The 23,168-nt window shown below is 38.7% G+C and overlaps 1 protein-coding gene and 1 pseudogene across 8 annotated transcripts in view; one reads left to right on the top strand and one right to left on the bottom strand.

Annotated features, from left to right (window-relative positions):
• Positions 1-23,168, top strand: part of DNM3 (dynamin 3) — a 585,110-nt gene that overhangs the window by 28,248 nt on the left and 533,694 nt on the right. The gene's annotated exons all lie outside the window — the stretch shown is intronic.
• On the bottom strand, positions 12,429-13,488 carry LOC113931994 (annotated as a pseudogene).

The raw sequence follows: 23,168 nt of genomic DNA, 5'->3' as shown, positions 1-23,168 counted from the left end.
AGAGAGAGAGAGAGAGAGAGAGAGGCAGAGGGAGAAGCAGGCTCCCAAGGAGCAGGGAGCCTGATGTGGGACTTGATCCCAGAACCCTGGGATCATGACCTGAGCCGAAGGCAGACGCCCAACCATCTGAGCCACCCAGGCGCCCTCCGTAGTTTTTGATGTAGTGATCCATGATTCATTGTTTGCGTATAACACCCAGTGCTCCGTGCAGAACGTGCCCTCCTTAATACCCATCACCAGGCTCACCCATCCCCCCCTCCCCTCTAGGACCCTCAGCTGGTTTCTCAGAGTCCATCGTCTCTCGTGGTAGGAACTATGTCTTATACTTAACTGGATCTCCCATAGTGCTGAGCATGGAGTGACCACTCAGTGAATGTTGGATCTTAAATATTGTCAAAATACTTTACAAATGAATGATTCCTAGTTGGAGATTGTTTCTGTTTATTCTCCATTAGCATTTTCTAGGAAAAGTGAGGTTGAGAGTGCTGGGGACGAAGAGGACGGCTGCCCCCACTCCTGGCACCGTGGCCCGGCCAAGTGCTCTGAGTGTGTAGAGCCATGTTGCTTCTCTCCTAGTCCCTTTTGATAGGGAAGAGAAAATTCGGAAAGCTATTATCTGCTCTGGAAATTACAGAACTCGCCATTCAGGAGGTCTTTTTCTGAATATCTGTGTCTCATTCAGGTCTAATTTGGACAGGATGTTTTTGTCTCTAGAATCAGTTGAAGAACAAAATTATAGATTTTTTTAAGTTTATGTCAATTTTGATAATATTTGTAAAAGCGTATTATGAACTGGAAAATATTATGGAAATTATTATTCTTTTGCCATTATGTAGATCAAGGGAGTAGTATAATTATAGCAAGGAGGAGCAAAATCATTCCATAATTACTCTTAGGGTCTGAATTTTGTGTTTGACATAATTTGTGAAGATACTTGATCAGCTTTGTTAGCTCACATTTTATTATTGTAGTTGTTGGATAGGTTTGAATATTTGAAGATCTATTGTGTCAGTCCTTTAAAAAGTCAAGTAAAAAAAAAGTGAAGTCAAATCATACATTAAGATGAAGAAATCTTGAATAAGCTTCACTGGCTGCAAAGTTACCTAATCTCTGTAGGTGACACATTTCTCATAAGTAAAATATTATTTATTTATTGGGGTTGTTGTGATTTTTTTAAATGGACATGAAGGACACAGCATGGTGTCTGGCCTGTGGTAGGTGCTCCGTCTTCATTAATGTTTGCTATAAAGTATATAAAGTATTACTTTATTTTATTTTTTAAAAGATTTTATTTATTTATTTGACAGAGAGAGACACAGCAAGAGAGGGAACACAAGCAGAGGGAGCAACAGAGGGAAAGGGAGAAACAGGCTCCCTGCTGAGCAAGGAGCCGGATGTGGGGCTCAATCCCAGCACCCTGAGATCATGACCTGAGCCAAAGGCAGACGCTTAATGACTGAGCCACCCAGGCGCCTCAAAGTATTACTTTAAAACCCCAAATTCAATAGATATTTATTGAACACCTACTATGTGTCAGGCATTATTTTAAAAGAGAATAAAGCCCATAAAATCAAAGATTCTTGTCCTCCAGGAACTCATATTCTAACTGGGGAGTTTGATAAACAATGGACATAATAAATAAGGAAATTATATGGCAGGGTACAGGATGATTAGGGTTTTGGACCAAAGGAAAGGGCAAGCAGGTCAAGGAGGATCAGGACTGTTCAGGGAGAAGAGGCACAGACTGGGAGATTAATGTTGTCACATTAATTGTGTCTCTCCTTCCTAGTTAGGAGTTGGTATTTCAACTGACAAGATAAATTACTTAAATTGGGAGAAATTTGTCTCAAAGGACAGGTGGCTTTTGGGGGTGAGAAACAGATATCTCTTAAGGAAGTATTCAGTACCCCCTTTGTTCTAAACAACAGCTGTTATGCTCTAGAAGCTGTGAAAATGCCTGATATTCTTCATTGTGAGGCTTAAAATATGTGGAAGGTTATACGCTTTTTCCTTTCCTTTCTCCAGAAAGTAAGTAAATGATGTTCTTTTATCTTTTCCTTCAATGTCAATAAAATAAGCATTCCTAATGGTATTATCAAATCTTTCCTTAGGCACTATTTCCTTTACTTCCTAATGGATATAACTCTAATCCAAACCAGAGACACATTTATGTTGAGTCTCTCATTATGTGATATTATAACCGTGAGTGTTTTCAAAAATAAGAACGTTTCTATTTTCCAAGTGTAACTTGGCTGTAGGATAGGAATGTGAGACGGCCTCTTGCTACAGGTAAAGTGTCTATTAAAGTACATTATTTAGTAAATGATAGATAATTCTTTTCCTGGAACTCATTTGAAAACTTACTGTAATATAAACCCAGCTTTTTTTTTTTTTAGGATTTTATTTATTTGAGAGGGAGAGAGTGAGCGAGCGAGCAGGGGTGGGGGAGGGGCAGAGGGAGAAGGAGAGGAAGAAGCGGGCTCCCAGCGTTGGCGGGGCTCTATCCCAGGACCTGGGATCATGACCTTAGCTGAAGTCAGACACTTAACTGACTGAGCCACCCAGGTGCCCCGAAAGTCAGCTTTTTCAATTCCTAGTCAGAGATGGTAGTTTTTCTATATTTTAAAGTTGGATGTCAAATCCAAAAACATATATACAAACATGAGTATTTTTCAGATATCTAGATTTTCAGATATTAAAATTGGATGCCATTAATATGTGTATATATCACATATAGATATCTATATATACACAAGCATATTTTAGTGATTAAGTTAATTTGGTTAATTTCATAATTATTTGAAAGAGTTGGGGAAACAAGTAGTTTTCATAATTAAAGATTACTTAAAATTAAATAATTGTGGTGTTTGTGCAGGACAAAATAATTCAGTGTTTCAGTGGTATCTATGAGAGTTCTTATGTTTAGATGTTACAGTCAGAAGGTATGCAGTGTCTAGTTGATAAAATTGAAGTGGTTTTTTTTTTTTAAGTTTATTTATTTAAGTAATCTCTACACCCACTCAGGGGCTCAAACTCACGACCCTGAGATCAAGAGTTGCATGCTCTTCTGATCAAGCCAGCCAAGCGCCCTGAAATTGTATTTTTGAAAATAATGTGAGGACTCTGTTTTTATCATCAAAATATGACATTCAAATAGTTCATGATTTGTCAAATGCACATGTGTGATTTGTGAGCCCAGAATACTTGCATTTATTCAGAACTTCTAGAGTTCATGATTACTTTGTCTGAATTGCATGTATGAAGGCTACTAGAAAAGCCAACGTTATTCCATTGGAATGTGTGCAATTGTACCTTTCCTTTGTGGTTGAAGGACTAACAGTGTCTCTTTTTGAAGACAAGTTGAAACATAGGATGGAAAACTGACACTTGAGTAAGTTATGTTTGGACACTGAAGGAGTAAACCAAATATTTACTGGCAGTATAATGTCGTATAGTGTTTAAGACCATTGAGCTAAGCCTGAGCACCTCAAATCCTGTTTTGCTGCTTACTACTAGCTAGGCAGTTTTGGGCAAGTTACTTAACCTTCTGGTCTTTAGTTTCCACATCTGTGAAATGATAAGAATAATATAATAAACTACCTTCTAGGGTTGTTTTGAGGATAAAATGAGTTGGTATTTGTAAAGCACTTAGGACAGTGTGTGTTAAGTTAATATAAAAATAAATACCACAGTAAGTCTAAAAAAAGACCCCTTACCTTTAAAAGGGACATACTTAAATCTTTACTGATAAAAATAGTGTACTATCTGGAATTTGCTTCAAAATAATCTAGTAGGAGAGAGAGATGTGGAGTGGGTGAGAAGAGAGATAAAACAAGATTGCCGGGGTGCCTGGATGGCTCAGTCGTTAAGCGTCTGCCTTCGGCTCAGGTCATGATCCTAGGGTCCTGGGATCGAGCCCCGCATCGGGCTCCCTGCTCCGCAGGAAGCCTGCTTCTCCCTCTCCCACTCCCCCCTGCTTGTGTACCCTCTCTCGCTGTGTCTCTCTCTGTCAAATAAATAAAATCTTAAAAAAAAAACAAAAAAACAAGATTGCCTATGGGTTGATAATTATGGCAGTGGAATATAGGTACATGTAGATTTATTACACCCTTCTCTCTACTTTTATGTAAGCTCGAAATTTTCCAAATTAAAAATAAAATTAAAAAAGACTGTTTACCCTGTCTTATCCTCTTATTCTTCCTTACTTTTCCTCCTTATCAGTCCTTATCTAAATCTGGCATACCATTTCTGTCTTTTTTGGTGTTCAAATGCCACCTTGTGTGAAGTCACCGATTTAGCCCCTGGGCCCTTTCTTGGGTTTGTATGCAAACTGTGTGGCTTTGTCGTTATTCCTGTTAGTGCTTTTTCTTCTCCCAGGCTTAATTAAGCTCCTTGGGAGCAAGATCATCTCTGTAACTCTCATAGCAAACACGTTGCACATCAAATCTTTGTTGAATAAATGGAATTTGTTGACTATAATCTAGAAAGAGCCAAAAACAAAACAAACAAAACACAAAACCTTTCTTTGTGTCACAGTTGTTACTAAAGTATCATGTTTCTGGATGAAGGAGTATTATTAAGATTTTGTAGTGGTAATTCCACACAGGAATACTTGTGGCTTTATATTGAAGTATTTTTGCTGTTTGGGGCATTTCCTTTTATCTTTTCAAGGACTTCATTTGGAAAATTAATGTTGTTCCAGGTTGAAATATCTGTCTAATTCTGGTTTATTAAGAATCTGAACATGTGTAACACTTGTTTTCTATTTTATGGTTATGGAAAATAAGATTTTCTTTTTCCATCTGGGGACCCACATTTTTTTCCATTTATAGATTTTAATGATACAAAGAAGAGTCTAGTATGAAATCGGAAAAAGTCAATATTGAAAACCTAAATCGTAGAACTTTGTTTCACTTCTGCATAGGCCCAGAAACCATGGAAATAAATTAAAACAACCATAATTTTAGCCACTCAGCCATCCCCCATAATGCAAGTAAGTTTTCTTTTGGTGTATTTTTTTTTTTTTTAAGTGGGCTCCTTGTTGGGCTTGAACTCATGATCTTTGAGATCAACTCCTGAGGTGAGATCAAGTCGGACACTTAACCGACTGAGCCACCCAGGTGCCCCTGCTTTAGGTGTATTCTTGAAACCATATGTAAAACACATTTTGGTAAGCTAAAGCATTATTTTGAACCCAAGAATTTTATGTCTATTAAACATAGTAACAAGTGGGATAATTTTTAAAAAAGAGAGACTGTTATAAAGCAAAGAATTATAATTAACCCTTTAAGTGTTTTGTAAATCTGCTTGTTATAAGTTGAATTTAGCTGAGGTGAAGATTCCACTCACTTTAGTCTTTTCTTTACAATAAATCTTTTTTCCTGAACTTATTGCCTAGTAGTGAGATATAAACTCAAGGGCTACCTTTGAGTTTCATTCACTTCAATCTCCTTTCCATTTACATCCTCTGTAGCGGTGCTAATCACCAGTGAAATAGTTAAGAGATGACACTAGAAGCAAAAAGAAGCAGTAAAGGACACAGATAATCCATAAGCTAGACAATCAAGTTCCTTAAAAAAAAAAAATCACCAACAGGGTTATATTGCCTAAAGACATAATTCCATGACTTTTCCACTAGCAGTGGAGAATAAATAGTCTCTGCCTTTGATTTTCTCCACTCCCCTTGCTCCATCGCCACCCCAGTGGCATGTTCTCATTAACCCAATTTCTTGACCTTTAGCTACTGCACTGAAGAATTCAAATTCACAAGAAGTGAATTGCCTCATTCATATCTGCAAGGTTCGAATCATGGTTAAATTTTAGGCGGGGTGTGTGATTATGAACAGGCGTGAGAGTGGATGTTCTTTAGTGAGGATCTGCACTTGCTAAGCTGTATTATTTCATTCACTCATTTAGCTTTTCCATAGCACTGGGGACACTGATTCTCCATGTAGTCATTGTGACATATCATTGCCATCTTTAGCTGACTAATGAGGTTCTAAGAGAATTTAAAAATAAATGAAAATTTTCGGGGTGCCTGGTTGGCTCAGTTGGGTAAGCTTCTGACTTCAGCTCAGGTCGTGATGTCAGGGTCCCAGGATCGAGCCCCAAGTCAGCATCACCCGGCATTGGCATCGCATCAGGCTCCCTGCTCAGTGGGGAGTCTACTTCTCCTGCTCTTTCTGCCCATCCTCCTCCCCCTGCTCAGGCTTGTGCTCTCTCTCTCTCAAATAAATAAATATAATCTTAAAAAAAGTAAAATTTTCCATATGCCACATGGAATTATTGAGAAGATTGAAGGGGCAGGTATGAAAGAAAAGATGTCCAAGAACTCCCCCAAATAAGGATCATTAACAGTTTCCAGAGGCTTTAATAATTTTTGTTTTGGTTTGTTTTTTACATAGATTGAAAAAAAATCTCATACTTCCTTGGGGATAGGGACCTTGTTTTCTATTCTGTTGTATCTTTCCACAACTAGTAACACATTTTCCACAAATTGAATCATCAGGAAATATTATTTTTACATTCCTTTAATTTTTTGGGGGGAAGTTGGGAAGAACTTGAATCTGTAAATTGATAGGACTGTGGGAATTTATTCATGAAAAAGGCTTGCAGCTGAGGCTGACTTCTTTCCTATAGTAGACATGCTCCTGGTAGGAGGATCTGCTGAACCACTTCTATTTTTCCCATGAACTGGAGAACAGACTAGTATTAAGTGACAGAGATAAAAGTAAGCCTCAATTTGTTACATTACTTTTCTTCATAGATGGGAATCCAGGCCATACTATTCATCATTCAGGGGAAAGTCAGGTGGCCATGGCTTTATTTCTTTTACATCATATTTTTTCATGAAAAGGTATGTCATTAATACCCTTAGGAAATAAGAGTATTTTTTTGAGTCCTAGAGGGACCTTTTATCAAGTAGATTCTATCTACCTCAGTGAATAGATTTCTGACCTTTAGTTCAATTTTTCTTTTTTTAAAATGGAAAAACCATAAATATATGAAAAAACAGGTATGCTGAGGAAATTATCTATCTGATTGGTTTCTCTGTCACTCTAGGAAATTATTATACTATTCCAGCCTTTATAGAAATTTCCTAAAATTTTAACATGGAGCCTCCCCTATATTTTCTGTCAGAGTGTGTAGTTTTACAATAAAGTTAATGGATTTTATGATAATGCATTTAATTTTATCTATGACATTTTCATAATTCAATCTGTTGCCCCGAAGTCAAAACAAATATACTTTTGGCTTATCCATTAATTTGAATCATCTATATCATTCCATCCATACTCAGTTGCTTACATATATTCACCATCCACCATATGAAAGGTACTGATTTAGTTGTTCAAAGTAGCAAGGGTTGGAAAGAGAATGTTTTTTGTTTAGTATAATTTTCAAATATCAAATCATAATGAGTTCAAATGAAAAATGACTTAATGTGTTGAATAGCTGTGTTTTTATTTATTTTATTTATTTTTAAAGATTTATTTATTTTAGAGAGAAAGGGCATGTACACAAGCCGGGGAGGGGCAGAGGGAAAGGGAGAGAATCCCAAGCGGACTCTCCACTGAGCTCAGAGCCCAGTGTGGGGCTCTGTCTCACAACCCTGAGATCATGAGCTGAGCAGAAATCAAGAGTTGGATGCTCAACTGACTGAGCCACCCAGACGTCACAGAGTAGCTGTGTTTTTAAAATCCAGGCTTCTCTTTGTTACTGCTCAGAAAAAAATGAAGAATTATATGATGTACCTCAATCAGTGGTATCTATTGAGAGTCCAGACCACTTTAGATTACTTCGAATATTTGAAAACATGAAAGTGTTCAGACAGTTTATGTTTCCATGTAATTGTCTTACTACTGTATCACTCAAGGGTGTGGTTGCAGATGAAGGAAACCACTCTAGCTATTTAAGAAGAAAAAAATTAATGTAAGGAATTAGGTGCTTGCTAATCACTGGAACGGCTGGAGGATTAGACTCCAGGCTGACCTTCAAGGAATGGCTTCAGAATGACACTGCGTTACTGGCCATCAAGGAAACTACTACTGTAGTTAGTTTAGGAAACTGAAATCTTAGGAAATGTGTATGTCTGCGGCTGCTTTCACCACTTCCAGGAGTCTTGAAGCAACTGTTGTGTTCTGGAATATTCTACCATAGCTGTGATTCATGATCAGACTGTTGTCAGCACTGTTAGCTTCAAAGCTTTCTGTTGCCTGCTAGATCTACACCAGCAAAACACCTTGAGTACTGCTTCTGTCTCATTTAATTTGACTCTGAATTCAGGTTGTACAGAAGTACATCTAATAGTGAAAACTGAAATGCATGGAGAATGCTAGTAACTAAGGGAGTCTGGGAAATGAAGTTTTATTGTTTGTTTGTTTTTTAGCTTTCTAGTGTCTGCAGTATAGGAAGGCAAATAAAGAGATGCAGAACAGAAGTTGAGCTAGCCAGTTGCTGTATCTATTAGAAATGCTCTTATTATTATTATTAGTTTTTAACATCTTTAAAATTTAAATTCAATTAACATATAATGTATTATTGGTTTCAGAGGTAGAAGTCTGTGATTCACCAGTCTTACATAATACCCAGTGCTCATTACATCCTGTGCCCTCCTTATTGCCCATCACCCAGTTACCCCATCCCTCCCCTCCAGCAACCCTCAGTTTGCTTCCTATGATTGAGAGTCTCTTGTGGTCTGTCTCCGTCTTCTGGTTTTTTCTCTCTTCCCCTATGATCCTCTGTTTTGTTTCTTAAATTCCACATATCAGTGAGATTACATGTTAATTGTCTTTCTCTGACTGACTTATTTCACTTAGCATAATACCTCTAGTTCCATCCACATCATTGCAAATAGCAAGATTTCATTTTTTTTATGGCTGTGTAATATTCCGTTGTATATATATATTACCACATCTTCTTTATCCATTCATCTGTTGATGGACATCTGGGCCCTTTCCATAGTTTGGCTATTGTGGACATTGCTGCTATAAACACTGGGGTGCAGGTGCCTCTTCAGATCACTACATTTGAATCTTTGGGATAAATACCCAGTAGTGCAATTGCTGGGTTGAACTACAAATGCTCTTTTGTTATTCCATGTGATTGCTAGAAAATAAATTTAGAATTAGACTGATTAAATGAAGGAAACAATTTTCAGATATAGACCATGTATGTTGCATTTAGGTCTCCATGTAGATTTTTAAAATAGATTTTTTGTTTTTATTATCTAAGTCTGCAGAAGAACATTAGTAATCATTAATTACATTGTCAGATGTGCCAGCTGGAATAATTCAGGTATCTATGTGTATTTATAGGTTAAATTCCATATGTCTTCTCTTTAGGACTTGGCTATCTTTTGAAATTAAAACTTCTCCCACTGGTAATTATGCTAGTGCATTTAGTTATTATTTTTTTGGCATAAAGAGCATTAAGTAGAGCAAATGGAGCATAAGCAACATTGGTTGAGGAAACAATAAATTAAAGAGTCTGTAATGGTTAAATAGCATACTCTTGAATATTCTATGAAGTGAATTTTCCTTTCCATGGTGCATACTGTCAGGACAACTGGCCTACCCCAAAGTCAGAAAGCAGAATAAACTATGATAAAATGAAACATTTGAAATGAATAGGCCTTACTGTTAAATGTCCTGACTTCTGAGGCTATCTGTTGAATATCTTTTTTATAAATGAGGAGAAAGATTTGTAGACCTAATTGCTATAAATGTAACTACTATATTACTTTCATCTCTGGAATTAGAGGGTACTTCTCTGATTGCCTTAGCTAAAGGTGCATCCCCTCTTCCCTGGGACTGTCTGTTTTGTTAATCATCCTTAAATATTCTCATAGCACTTATCATGATCTGGTTTATTTTTGTTTATGTGTCTGTCTCTGTACCTTATTAGAATGTAAGCTGCATGAGGATAAGTGCTTTGCCATGTTCACTGCCCTCAGAACTTAGGACAGCCTGGCACGTAGTGGGTACTGGATATTGGGACAAATGAATGAAAGGGGAAACTGCATTGGAATAACAATCAGAAGATCCAGCCATAAAAACAGGAGACTAACTGCCTGTCAGCATGATGCCTGTATGTTCTGTGCAGTTGGAGATAATATCTGTCCTGCTAAACCTTGTATATACACAGCTGAGCATGGGACTCGGCACCTAGAAGATTTTTTAATAAATATTTGTTGAGTAAATTAACTAACCATGACTCTGGCCATTAGACCTTTTTTGTGTTTAGTTTCCTTATTTCAAGATGAAGGGAGGGATCAGATAATCTTTAAGTCCCTATTTATTTATTTATTTATTTGAGAGAGAGAGCACACGTGTGCCCTACCAGAGGGGGAGGGGCAGAGAGAGTGGGAGGAGGGAGAGAGAGAATCTTCAGCAGGCTCCACGGTCAGCGTGGAGGCCCTAACACCAGGCTCATCTCACCACCCTGAGATCCTGACCTGAGCTGAGATCAAGAGTCAGACGCTTAACCAACTGAACCACTCAGGTGCCCTTTTAAGTCCCCTTTGAGATTTAACATTCTGTGATCCTAGATCTATATATACTTTGGTTAGGTTAGTTGTGTTTTAGTTTTTTATTTTTTGTTTTGAATCCCCAGGAGAATTTTCTGTGGTCTGTTCTGTTGAGCAAGTTAAGCATTCCATAATTTTTATTTATATATAAAATGAATTAATTGAGGACATAAAATTTGCCTTTATTCAAGAATGTTGACATTAACATATGCTTAATGTATAGTAACCACGTGTTTTGAATGAGACAATATTTTTCTCTATAAGCACAATTTATTAAATAGCAGTTATATGAGTTAGTCTTATACTTTTACAAGATTTCTTATTTACAAAAATCACAAATCAGAAGAAAAAATGCTTTGCCATACCATATGCTGTAATTTTTATCCTAAAAAATAAGTCCTCATTGTTTGTGGCCTACCCAGCTATTGTGTAGTTGATTGAACGTGCTTGTTCAATGACTGTAGGAAGAGATGCCTCCAGTGGGCATTTAGCTTCTACTGTGGGCAGGTTTTTTATTACTAAAGAATAATATTGTGCTGTTAAGTGGACAAAGAAGTTTTAAAACTATGTAGAGTGTGACAGTGTTGTTATGAAAAATATATGGGTAAAAATGGAAGAGTCGAAGATAAAATATTAAGACATTGTTGGGTGATGGAATTGGAGTTGATTTTTTAATTTATTTATATTAAAAACATTTTTAAAAAATTTGATAAATATTTATTGCACACGTGTTATGTGTCATGAAATGTAACAGACATTGGAGGGTGCAGCAGCAAACCAGACAGACATGGGCCTTGCCCTCAGAGACCTCCCAGCCTAATCACCTCATAAGCAAGCTCTTCCATAGCTTTTCTTTTCTTTTTGAACACTACATCAAAAACTCATGATGTACTATATTTAAAAATTTTTTTATCCAAATGAGCATGTAGCACTTGTATTATAAGAAAATGATTACCAAAAATTTCTTCCATGAATTATTAACTCGGTGTTCTATTCAAAATACACAGGCAGAATAAATAGCTATTTAAAAAAATAATTAAAAAAACAATCAATTTACTAGCCTTTCCTTTTCTTTCACGACATTGATGTTTTTGAAAAATATAGGCCCGTTGTATTATAGACTCTTAATTTTGGGTTGTATGATTCAATTTTTTAAGCATATGACTTTATATTTTAGTTTCAAAAACATGGAAATATATAAGAAAGAAAACATTCACCCATGATCCTGGTACCCAAGGATACTGTTGACATTTAGGCAGACTTCCTTTTTTTCCCCTATGAATTTATTTTTCTACATAATTGGGATCCTTCTGTATATGTAATTTTTGTATCTGATTTTATGAGAATTTCCCATGTCATTGAAGGCTCTTTGAAAGCATATATTTAGTAGCTTCCTTATATTCCTTATTACACTTACACTAACATATATTTAAATACTCTCTTATTGTTGGGCATTTAAATTGTTTCAGAAGCTCAGGACATTCCAGTCTTGAGTTTTGGGGCCTCTTCCTGGGTAAGAATTTGCTTTCTCTCGATGTGCCAATGTATTTGTCTGCTCAGAGTGCTTGTCATACCATCTGCAGTGACAGTGCATTGTCATTTTCTCAGCCTGACTTCTGGGAGATCACAGGGAGCTGAATACAGCTGAGTTAAACAGATGTTCAACTTGGCTGCATCTTCAAGGTCTTGCTTGGTTTCAGTTTTTTTTTTTGGAAGATTTTATTAATTTATTTGCCAGAGAGAGTGAGAGAGCACGGCAAAGGGAGAAACAGGCTCCCCACTGAGCAGGGACCCCAATGCAGGGCTCCATCCCAGGACCCTGGGATCACGACCCAAGCTGAAGGCAGACGCTTAACTGACTAAGCCACCCAGGTGTCCCTTAAACAAGCTTTAATTCACTTTATTTTTCTTGTATAAAACTATGTGGTGGCCATAGCAGGAGCCTGGTGTGGGTCTTTACAAGACGGTCAGTGAATCCCTGATGGGGAGACTTGGTGAACACAGTCTCTTTCCAAAGGTCAGGGGTGAGACAGCTGTAGATTTTGGAAATGGCATCCAAAGTGGCCTTGGCCAAGTTGTCAGGGTGGCAGTGTAGCCCCTGGCTGAGGTGTAGCATTCGTCAAGTCATCAGGAGTTTCTTTCTTTCTTTCTTTCTTTTTTTTTTTTTTTTAAAGATTTTATTTATTTCTTAGACACAGAGAGATCCCAAGTAGGCAGATAGGCAGAAGGAGAGGGAGAAGCAGGCTCCTGCTGCGCACAGAGCCTGATTCTGGGCTCCATTCCAGGGCACTGGGATCATGACCCGAGCTGAAGGCAGACGCTTAACCAACTGAGCCACCCAGGTGCCCCAAGTCATCAGGAGTTTCTTGGGCACAGGGGCTGGGGCCTCTGGGGGTGCAGTGAGGTGCACCTGCACAGAGCCATAGCAGCCAGTCACCTTGCCTGGAACAGTATGGGGTTTGCTGATCTTGTTCCCCTAGTAGTTTCACAGCACAGGGACAATGGAGAGCTTAGCCAGGATGATGGCTCCATGGATGGCATCGGCTACCTCCTGGAGCACTTAACACCCAGACGGACGTGTCCACTGTAATTTCCGATGGCAACAAACATCTTGAACCTGGTCTCCTGGGCAGCACAGGTCTGCTTTTGCACAGGCATAATCTTCAAAACCTCATCCTTGAGGGATGCCCTCAGGAAAGAGTCAATGATCTCAGATTCCCTGATTGGCAGGGAGAAGAGAGAAATCTCCAGGGACTTGATCTTTATGTCCTTAGCCAGGCGGCCCAGCTTGATGGCGGAGATCCACTCCTTGTCCTCGGCCTTGCCTCCTAGAGCTCCAGAAGCTCTGTGGCCTCCACCCTCCCCCGACCATAGCTGCAACTCTGGCCCCAGATGCCGCTGCTGTGGCCTTCCATGCCGGGGCCCCTGAGCCCTTCCATACCACTGGCTTCATCCACCATTTGGTGTTTTCTCAGAGAAGAAGCTGGTTTCAGTCTCAGTGAAATTCCTTGAGGTTTGAGAGAGAGAGTTTCTGGTTGGAAGAATACTCTGTGGTTTCTTGGTAGAAACGGTAGCCCATGGATTGTGATTTGGTTCTGGTGTTCCCTCTGGGGGATTCATATTAATGATGGAAGAGGCAGAGGTTGGTTAAATCTATCACCTCCTGAAGTGGTTCTTTCCTTCAGAATAAAGGAAAAGAATATGCATTACCTTCTCTGTGATTCTTTTCCTAACACTGCCTTGTAATCCTCCACACTGGACCCAGCCTGGTTAATCACCTGCTCCTCTGAATTATCCATGAATCTTATCCTTAGGTACATATTGAGGCCCTCATGCTGTACTGTGTTCTCTTGTATATAAGCCTGGCTTCCCTACAAGGCTTTGAGTTTTCTATCAGTTAGACTTTGCACTGCAACAATTCACATCAAAACTTAGTGGCTTAGAGTAGCAGCCATTTATGTAGCTCATGATTTTGTGGAATCAGCAGTTTGGGCCGTGCTCAGCAGGGCTCAGCTGATTTTTGCTGGGACTCACTTATATGGACAGCTGCTGGGTCAGAGGAGTCTGGCTGATTGATGATTGGGACACCTCAGTTATTCTCTTGTGGTTTCTAATTCTTCAGCAGGCTGCTTGAACTTGTTGACATGATGGCTACAGGGTTCCCAAGAGCATCAAGAGGGCTAAACCTTAATGTGCAGGAACTTTTCAAATTTCTGCTTCTGATACAATTGCTACTATCTCATTGTCTAAAACAAGTCATATGGCCAACCCCCGGGTCAGTGTGGAAGAGCACTATCAAAGGGCATGGATAGAGGATGTGTGAACAAATGGAGCCATTCCTGTAGTCAGTCCACTACAGTTTCCTTAATGTCAGGATTACATCGTACCCATCTTTATATCCTTAGCTTGTAACGTGTGTTTGGTTTAAGGTAGGTGCGTGGGAAATGCTGAACTGATGTGTACAGTTATCTGACTCCATTAGTGTGCCCCCAAATTTGAGTAATCTTTGGGATACAGAGTGAGCATTAAGGCAGTGCTCTGGGATGCTGAGCTTTAGGGGACTCTGGTGCTGGCTGACTAGGAGCTGAAGAGGTCAAGGATGTGCCAGCAGGCCAGAGATGTCCCACCGAGAGATTATGCTCTACCTTCCTCTAAATCCTGTTCCAAGTAAAATGGACTCCTAAATTCTCTACCTAAATGGCCTTAAGTTGCTTTCAGGACCTGTGTAGGTCTCTCTCTCTCTTTTTTTTTTTCTACTAAAGGAAGACTGCACCAATGTGTACCTCCTAGGCCCAAGAGATGGCCAAGGGGTAGCATTTGCACAATGAAGATTAGAGTGGGTGGACATTGGACTTTGGGTTGGGGTACCTGTAACCTTGCTTTGGAGGTTCCAGAGGGTGTGGAATGGAACTGGGGGTAGGATGAGACATGTATAGGCCTCAGGCTAGGGTCGCCTTTGCCTTGGACTGCAGAGGTTGGGAGGCAGCCTAACCAGGGATCTTAAAAGGCTATTGACATGACAGTAGTGGGACTCTTCTAGGGGCTGGACTGGTCTTAGCCTGAATTCTGGGAGTTTTGATTAAATCAAATGACTTCAGGAATATACTGAGCTAAAAAACTGCTAAATAGCTGTTTAATTTACTATATTTTGTGGCAGTAAATGAATGTGGTGCTTCTTTTGTGAGATTATGAACTGAAATTTTGGCTCCTGTCAATATATGGCGAATTTGTGAGATTATAATCTCTCTTTTAGGAAATGTGTCAAGTTGTTAAGCTATTTTTCCTCTATAAATGGTGAAGTCTTTTATTTGTAGTCTAAATGATTAGTCTACAGAGCCTCCTGGATAGTAATAAAGTCAGTACCGGGGCGACTGGCTGGCTCAGTTGGTGGAATGTGCGACTTAATCTCAGAGTTGTGAGTTTGAGCTGCACATTGGGTGTAGAGATTACCTAAAAATAGAATCTTTAAAAGAAAAAAAAATGAGTACCAATTTACACAGGACTTTAGTGTTTATAAATTTAATGTGGACTAGAGGGGATCGTAATAGAAGTTCAGCATAGTGAGGCATTTAAAATAGTTTTAAGAGATGGAAGGCTGAAGGGCAAAGCAGATACAGGCATACCTGAGTTATTGCAGTTTCAGGTCCAGACCATTGCAATAAAGTGAATATCACAGTAACTTGAGTCAAATGAATTTTTTGGTTTTCTGGTGCATAAAAGTTATGTTTACACTATATTGTAGTCTATTAACTGTGAAATAGCATTATGTCTAAAAAATGTACACACCTCAATTAAAAATATTTTATTGCTGAAAAATGCTAAGTATCATCTGAGCTTTCAGCAAGTTATCTTTTTGCGGGTAAAGGGTCTTGCTTCAATGTTGATGGCTGCTGACTGCTCAGGGTGCTGAAGGTGGAGGTGGCTGTGGCAATTACTTAAAATAAGACAACAGTGAAGTTTCCTGCATCAACTGACTCTTAATTTCACCATAGTTTGTAGCATGTGATGCTGTTCCATAGCATTTCACCACAGTAGAACTTCTTTCATGATCGGAATCAATTCTCTCAAACCCTGCCACTGCTTTATCAACTACGTTTGTTGTCATTTCAACAATCTTCATGGCATCTTCACCAGGAGTAGATTCCATCTCAAGAAACCACTTTCTTTGCTCAGCTGTAAGAAGTAACTTCTCATCCATTCAGGTTTTATCACGACATCCCAGCAGTTTAGTTCCATCTTCAGGCTCCACTTGTCATTCCAGTTCTCTTGCTGTTTCCACCCCATCTGCAATTACTTCCGCCTCTGAAGTCTTGGACCCCTCAAAGTCATCCATGAGCGTTGGAATTGACTTCTTCCAAACTCCTATTCATGTTGATATTTTGACCTTTCCTATGAATCACGAATGTTCTTAATGGCATCTGGAATGATGAATCTTTTCCAGAAAGTTTTCAATTGACTTTGCCCAGATCCATCACAGGAATCACTATCTATGGCAGCTCTAACCCTATGAAATATATTTCCTAAGTAAGAAGACTTGAAAGTTAAAATGACTGCCTGATTTATGGCCTGCAGAATGGATGCATTAATCATGTCTTACATCTCCTTCAGAGCTCTTGGGTGATCAGCTATACTGTCAATGAGCAGTAATATTTTGAAAGGAATCTTTTCTTCTGAGCAATAGGTCTCAACAGTGGGCTTAAAATATTCAGTAAACCATGTTGTAAACAGATGATGTACTGTTATATAGGCTTTGTTGTTCCATTTCTAGTTCAACTTAAAGTCACCAGCTGCCTTAGCCCCTAATAAGAGAGTCAGCGTGTCCTTTGAAGCCGGATAATGACTTCTCTAATTATGAAAGTCCTAGATGGCATATTCCAGAAGAAGACTGTTTGATCTACACTGAAAATCTGTTGTTTAGTGTAAATGATGTAGTTTTGGAATAGAGGTGAGGTTTGGTGGGGTGGGATCCAGAGCCGAAGGCCAAGAAAAAATCTTGAGTTGTCTTTGGTGCAAAAAGGTAGTTTTATTAAAGCCCAGGGACAGGACCTCTGGGCAGAAAGAGCTGCATAGGGTTGTGAGGAGCAATTGATTATATACCATGGGGCTGGGGAAGGTAAGGAAAAAGGGAGGTTTTCAAAAGAACTTTCATATGCTAAAGAGGACCTACAAGATTCTAGAGGCCTTGCCATAGTCAATTTAAGGTTGTTTTTCACCCTAGTAAAGCATTAACATTAAGACAGTTGGGAGGGAGCGTCCTGGAAGAATGTCACACATGTCCCACCCAGGAGTAAAGGGGGAGGGGGAAGGTTGCACGGTGTCAGTTTATGCTTTCTTCAGCTAGCCTTCTGCTCCCTTATCATTACCACCTTCATTAATTATCTTAGCTCAATCTGCTGGATGACTTGCTGCAGCTTCTACATCAGCACTTGCTGCTTCACCTTGCATTTGTATATTATGGAGACGGCAGCTTCTACATCAGCACTTGCTGCTTCACCTTGCATTTGTATGTTATGGAGACGGCTGCTTTCCTTACACCTCATGAACCAACCTCTGCTGGCTTCAGACTTTTCTTGTGCAATTTCCTCACTTCTCTGAGCCTTCACAGAATTGAAGAGAGTTAGGGCCTTGCTCTGGATTAGGCTTTGGCTTAAGAAGATTTTGGTCTTCTATCCAGACCACTAAAACTTTCTTCATATCAGCAATAAAGCTGTTTCACCTTCTTTTCTTTCTTTATTTTTCTTTCTTTCCCTTTCTTTCTTTCTTTCTTTTTCTTTCTTTCCTTCCTTCCTTCCTTCCTTCCTTCCTTCCTTCCTTCCTTCCTTCTTTCTTTCTTTCTTTCTTTCTTTCTTTCTTTCTTTCTTCTTTCTTTCTTTCTTTCTTTCTTTCTTTCTTTCTTTTTTCTTTCTTTCTTTCTTCTTTCTTTTCTTTTTTCTTTTCTTTCTTTCTTTCTTTCTTTCTTTCTTTCTTTCTTTCTTCTTTCTTCTTTCTTTCTTTTTCTTTCTTTCTTTCTTTTTAAAGATTTATTTATTTATTTTAGAAAGAGAGAGGGAGACTGTGTGTGGATGTGTGCACACTGTGAGGACGGGGTAGAGGGAGACAAGCAGACTCCCTGATGAGCGTGGAGCCCACCGTGGGGCTTGTTCCCAGGATCCTGAGATCATGACCTGAGCTGAAACCAAAGGTTGGACACTTAACCAGCTGAGCCACTTAGGCACCCCAAGCTGTTTCACTTTCTTATCATTTATGTATTTATATATGCACTTTAAATTTACTTCAAGAATTTTTTCTTTGCGTTCACAACTTGGCAGTCTGGAGCAAGAGACCTAGCTTTTGGCCTGTCTCAGCTTTTGGCATGCCTTCCTCACTGAGCTTAATCATTTCTAGCTTTTGATTTAAACTGAACAATGTGCAGCTCTTTGACTTGAACACTAAGAGCCCATTGTTGGGTTATTAGTTGGCCTAATTTCAGTATTGTTTTGTTTTAGGCATTAGGAGGCCAGAGGAGAGGGAGAATGACAGGGAATAGTCAGTGGAGCAGTCAAAAGGCATACGATGTTTGTGGATTAAGTTTGCTGTCTTCTTATATGGGTGCAGTTCTTAGTGCCCCAAAACAATTGCAATAGTAACAACAAAGATCACTGATCACAGATCACTGTAACAACTATAATAACAATGAAAAAGTCTGAAATATTTTGAGAATTAGCAACATGTGACATAGAGACATGAAATAAGCAAATGCTGTTGGAAAAATGGCTCTGATAGACTTCCTTGACACAGGGTTGCCACAGACCTTCAATACGTAAAAAATGCAGTATCTGCAAAGTGCATCAAAGTAAAGTACATTAAAAGGAGGTATGCTTGTATAAGAAACAACTGGGAGGACTTGTGTTACTGTGGCTAAAATGAATTTCAGAGATACTTTCTTTTGTCTCCTCCCCTCTTCTGCCCACCTCCCTCTTCTTTAAAGAATCCCATTGGTCAATAAGTTGTTACATGGAAAATTGCCTTTGCTTTTTTATTTACAGTATGTTTTTAGGAGTTTTGGAATGGTATGGAAGTCCTTGACAGGAGAGTTAGAATCAAAGCTTATTGCATTCTGGCTATGGCTTGAATTTGGAATAAGAAAGGGCAAACATAAAAGTTGTAGTCTTATGATCTGAGGATTAAGTTAAGAAGTCATTAGCAATGAACATATGTCTAGTAATTTCATTTACAAGCCATTTGATTAATGACTACACTGTAAACATTTGTTCAGATTCACATAGCTCTCTTAAAGCTGAATTGTTTTTGCAAGTTGGCACACAGTTATCTTTTCTGGTTTAATGTTTGAAAGACTCATTACATATCTTATTACTAGAAAGTTATTTCCCATTGGTTATAGTAGAATTATATTTTAATGTGATATGATTGGTTAGTAACACATTATCATCAAAAGCAGGAGAAGGTAGATTTATCAGGCAATTGAATTACTGGAGATGTTATTGCTGTAAGGGAAAACCCAATTACCTCTGGGTTGTGGACAAGGAACTTCCCGTTTCCTATTGGAGATCTAAAATTGATTACATTCAGGCTAGTCGACTTATGCTGTGATTCCTAGAATCACAAGATTCTAGAGATATTAGGACTTTAGAAGTTATCTAATCACACACCCTCATTTAAAAATAAGGTTATTTGTGTGAAAGGTCTCTTGCTCAAAGTCACACTGGAGTCAGAACCCAAAGACCATAATAGCCCTGACCATTACTTCTAAATACAGAGTGTCTCTTCTCTGTTTATACAAGGTATACATTCTGAATAAATGAATAAAATCTTAAAAACAAACACAACAAAAAACCTGGGATCGAGTCCTGATTGGGCTCCCGGCTCAGCGGGGAGTCTGCTTCTCCCTCTCCCTGTCAAATAAATAAATAAAATCTTTATACATACTGGAGGCAGAATCTTTTAAAATTTTGTTTACATTGGGGCGCCTGGGTGGCTCATTCGTTAAGCGTCTGCCTTCAACTCTGGTCATGATCCCAGGGTCCTAGGATCGAGCCCCGCATCGGGCTCCCTGCTCCACGGGAAGCCTGCTTCTCCCTCTCTTGCTCCCCCTGCTTGTGTTCCCTCTCTCGCTGTGTCTCTCTCTGTCAAATAAATAAAATCTACAAAAAAAAAAAAAATTTTGTTTACATCTAATATTTAAAAGGTTTTCTATAGTTTTCATGGATGCATTAACTAGAAAGCCAAGTCTTAGTCTTTTTTTAAAGTAAGTTCTTTGATTTACCTTTATTATTGTCAGGGTGTATCAGAGTAGCAAAATCGTTCCATTCTTCCTCTTCTTTTTTCAGTATAATTGACACACAATGTTACTTTAGATTTAGTTATAAAGCATAGTGATTCAACAACTCTCAACGTTAGACTATCCTCACCAAAAGTGTAGCTATTGATGTGAAGTGGACTGGGAGTGAGCGATCCAGAAGGAATTCTTGAGACGTTTTCTGGGTAAAAAGGTGTTTTTTTATGAAAGTCTGGGGACGGGACCCACGAGCAGAAAGAGCTACCCTGGGATTGTGAGGAGCAATTGACTGTATACCTTTAAGTTGGGAGGGGCAGAGATAAAGAAAGTTTTCAAAAGGATTTTCATATGTTAAAGAAGACTTACAGGATCCTTGAGGGATCAACCTTGGCAAGCTAAGGTTGCTTTTTGCTGCTAGCAAAGCATTAACATTAAGGAAATTGTGAGTTCCTTGAGGAATGTCACTCTGCCTGTCTCAAGTACTTGCAAGTTGTAAGGAAATTTAATTTTATCTACACTTCTTTTGCCTTTGTTCTCCTCATCAGCTACTGTCTGTCACCATGCAATGCTATTACAATACCATCAACTCTAGTCCCTATGCTCTACCAATCATTCCATTCTTTATGGATCTTTTCCCAGTGAATTGTGGGACCCATAAAAAAGGTAAATCTTGTATTTATTTTTGTTGTGCTTTATTTACTTTTATTTACTTTCATTTTATTTTATTTTTTTAAAATTTTATTTATTTGAGAGAGAGAATGAAAGAGAGAGAGAGCCTGAGAGGGGGGAGGGTCAGAGGGAGAAGCAGACTCCCTGTTCAGCAGGGAGCCCGATGTGGGACTTGATCCTGGGACTCCAGGATCACCTGAGCCACCCAGGTGCCCCTTTATTTACTTTTTTTTTTTTTTAAAGATTTATTTATTTATTTGAGAGAGAGAGAATGAGAGAGAGAGAGTACATGAGAGGGGGGAGGGTCAGAGGGAGAAGCAGGCTCCCTTACTGAGCAGGGAGCCCGATGTGGGACTCAATCCCGGGACTCCGGGATCATGACCTGAGCCGAAGGCAGTCGTTCAACCAACTGAGCCACCCAGGCGCCCCCTTTATTTACTTTTAAATAGGTGATTCTTTCACAAAATTTCTACTTTAACATTTCTTTGATAATTTATAAAGACATTTATGCAACCTACATATATATAAATATGTATGTATCTTGTCAGTATTTGAAAAGATTTGAGATTTATTTCATTTGCTGTTAATATATTAAACCAGAGTATTGAGTTATTTTAAGGTGTGTCATGCTAATGTAGTTTTTTCCCAATCGAAACAAATGGAACCTTTAGAATATATAAATAAACCAATCCTTACAATCTGATTAATTTTAAAAAGGAGTGTGACTCTATTATGCTTTCTGTAATCTGTCTTATATTTTAACACTCATGTGGTCAAGAAATTCTTGGTTATCTTCTACTTTTTTTCCCCTTAGTATTCTTTTTTTATTATTATATTAACATAGTTAGAAATCGGCTCGTTATTATCATTATATGTTAAGAATGTAGGGGGATTTTTGTTTTTCTTTATGATTAGGAAAAACATTTGCTTGTGAAGTGTGAAAAAATAGTAATGTTATATTTGCAATAGAGTTTTGAAGCCAATTCCCAGGGCTACACAGTGAAAAAAGATAGTGGAGCTGGGAATAAAACCAAGGTCATATGAGATTCATTTTTCTTAGTGGATGGGAAATAACATCACTTCCCCAGAGAACGAACTCTGTAGCTATTAGAAACAAGAGTTCTGGGGCACCTGGCTGCCTCAGTCTGTAGAACATGTGACTCTTGATCTTGGGGTTGTGAGTTTGAGCCCCAAGTTGGGTGGAGAGATTGCTTAAAAATCCTAAAAAAAAACCAATTAAGAGTTCTTAATTTAGATTATAATACTGGCAGAGATGCAAGAAATAATAGGTACGGGGAATTTCTAGCATCTTATTGTTGGCTGGAAGTCTGATTCTGCTAAAAGAAGAGGAAGGCATTATAATGAAAGGACCCCAAAATAGGTGTCAATTTCCATTTGCCTGGCCTTAAGTGGCCTTAAGTGGCCTTAAGTAAATAATTTATTTGTTTTTAGCCTTCAGGCAATAACACCTGTCTTTCCAAACTTCTAAGGTAATTGTGAGGATTAAATGTGATAATGCACGTGAAAATATTTTGTATATAGTGCTATACAGATGTGAGTTAGCATTAAGCCAGAGCATCTGATGCATTCTCCTTTTATCTTGCCAACAGTGTCATCTCTTTGAAGGTGGACAAAGCCAGTGGAGAGAATTACAATTCTGTATCTTTTAATGACTATCAAAGAATATATTGGTGGTATAGCCTTAAAAGGAATTCTGGGAAAGGTGACCTTATTAGAGTTTATAATGTCAAGGCAAGGTGGTACTGCATATCATTTTTTAAAAAGTAGATTTTGGGGTGCCTGGGTGACTCACTCAGTTAACCATCCAACTATTGATTTCCACTCAGGTCACGAACTCAGGGTCGTGAGATGGAGCCCCACCTGGGGCTCTGCGCTGGGCCTGGAGCCTGCTTAAGATTCTTTTTCTCCCTCTCCCTCTCCCTCTGCCCTGCCCCACCCCTCGCCTGAGCTCTCTTTTAAAAAAAAAAAAAGAAAAGAAAAAGTAGATTTTAAGAAGTTTAGAGAAAAAGTAGATATTTTAAAGGAACTGTGACCTATGAAGATGGTGATAATAAAAAATGAAATTCTGATGATTTACTTGTGAATGATCTAAACAGCAGAGAAAGGTTTGCCGGCAAGGTATTTTATCTAACAAACCCAGCGATATAGACAACTCTCTGAGCACAAAGGTCACAG

Source organism: Zalophus californianus, chromosome 10 (assembly GCF_009762305.2).
Source record: "Zalophus californianus isolate mZalCal1 chromosome 10, mZalCal1.pri.v2, whole genome shotgun sequence".
NCBI lineage: Eukaryota > Metazoa > Chordata > Mammalia > Carnivora > Otariidae > Zalophus > Zalophus californianus.
Note: the sequence above shows the minus strand (reverse complement) of the source record. Positions and strands in the feature narration are given on the sequence as shown.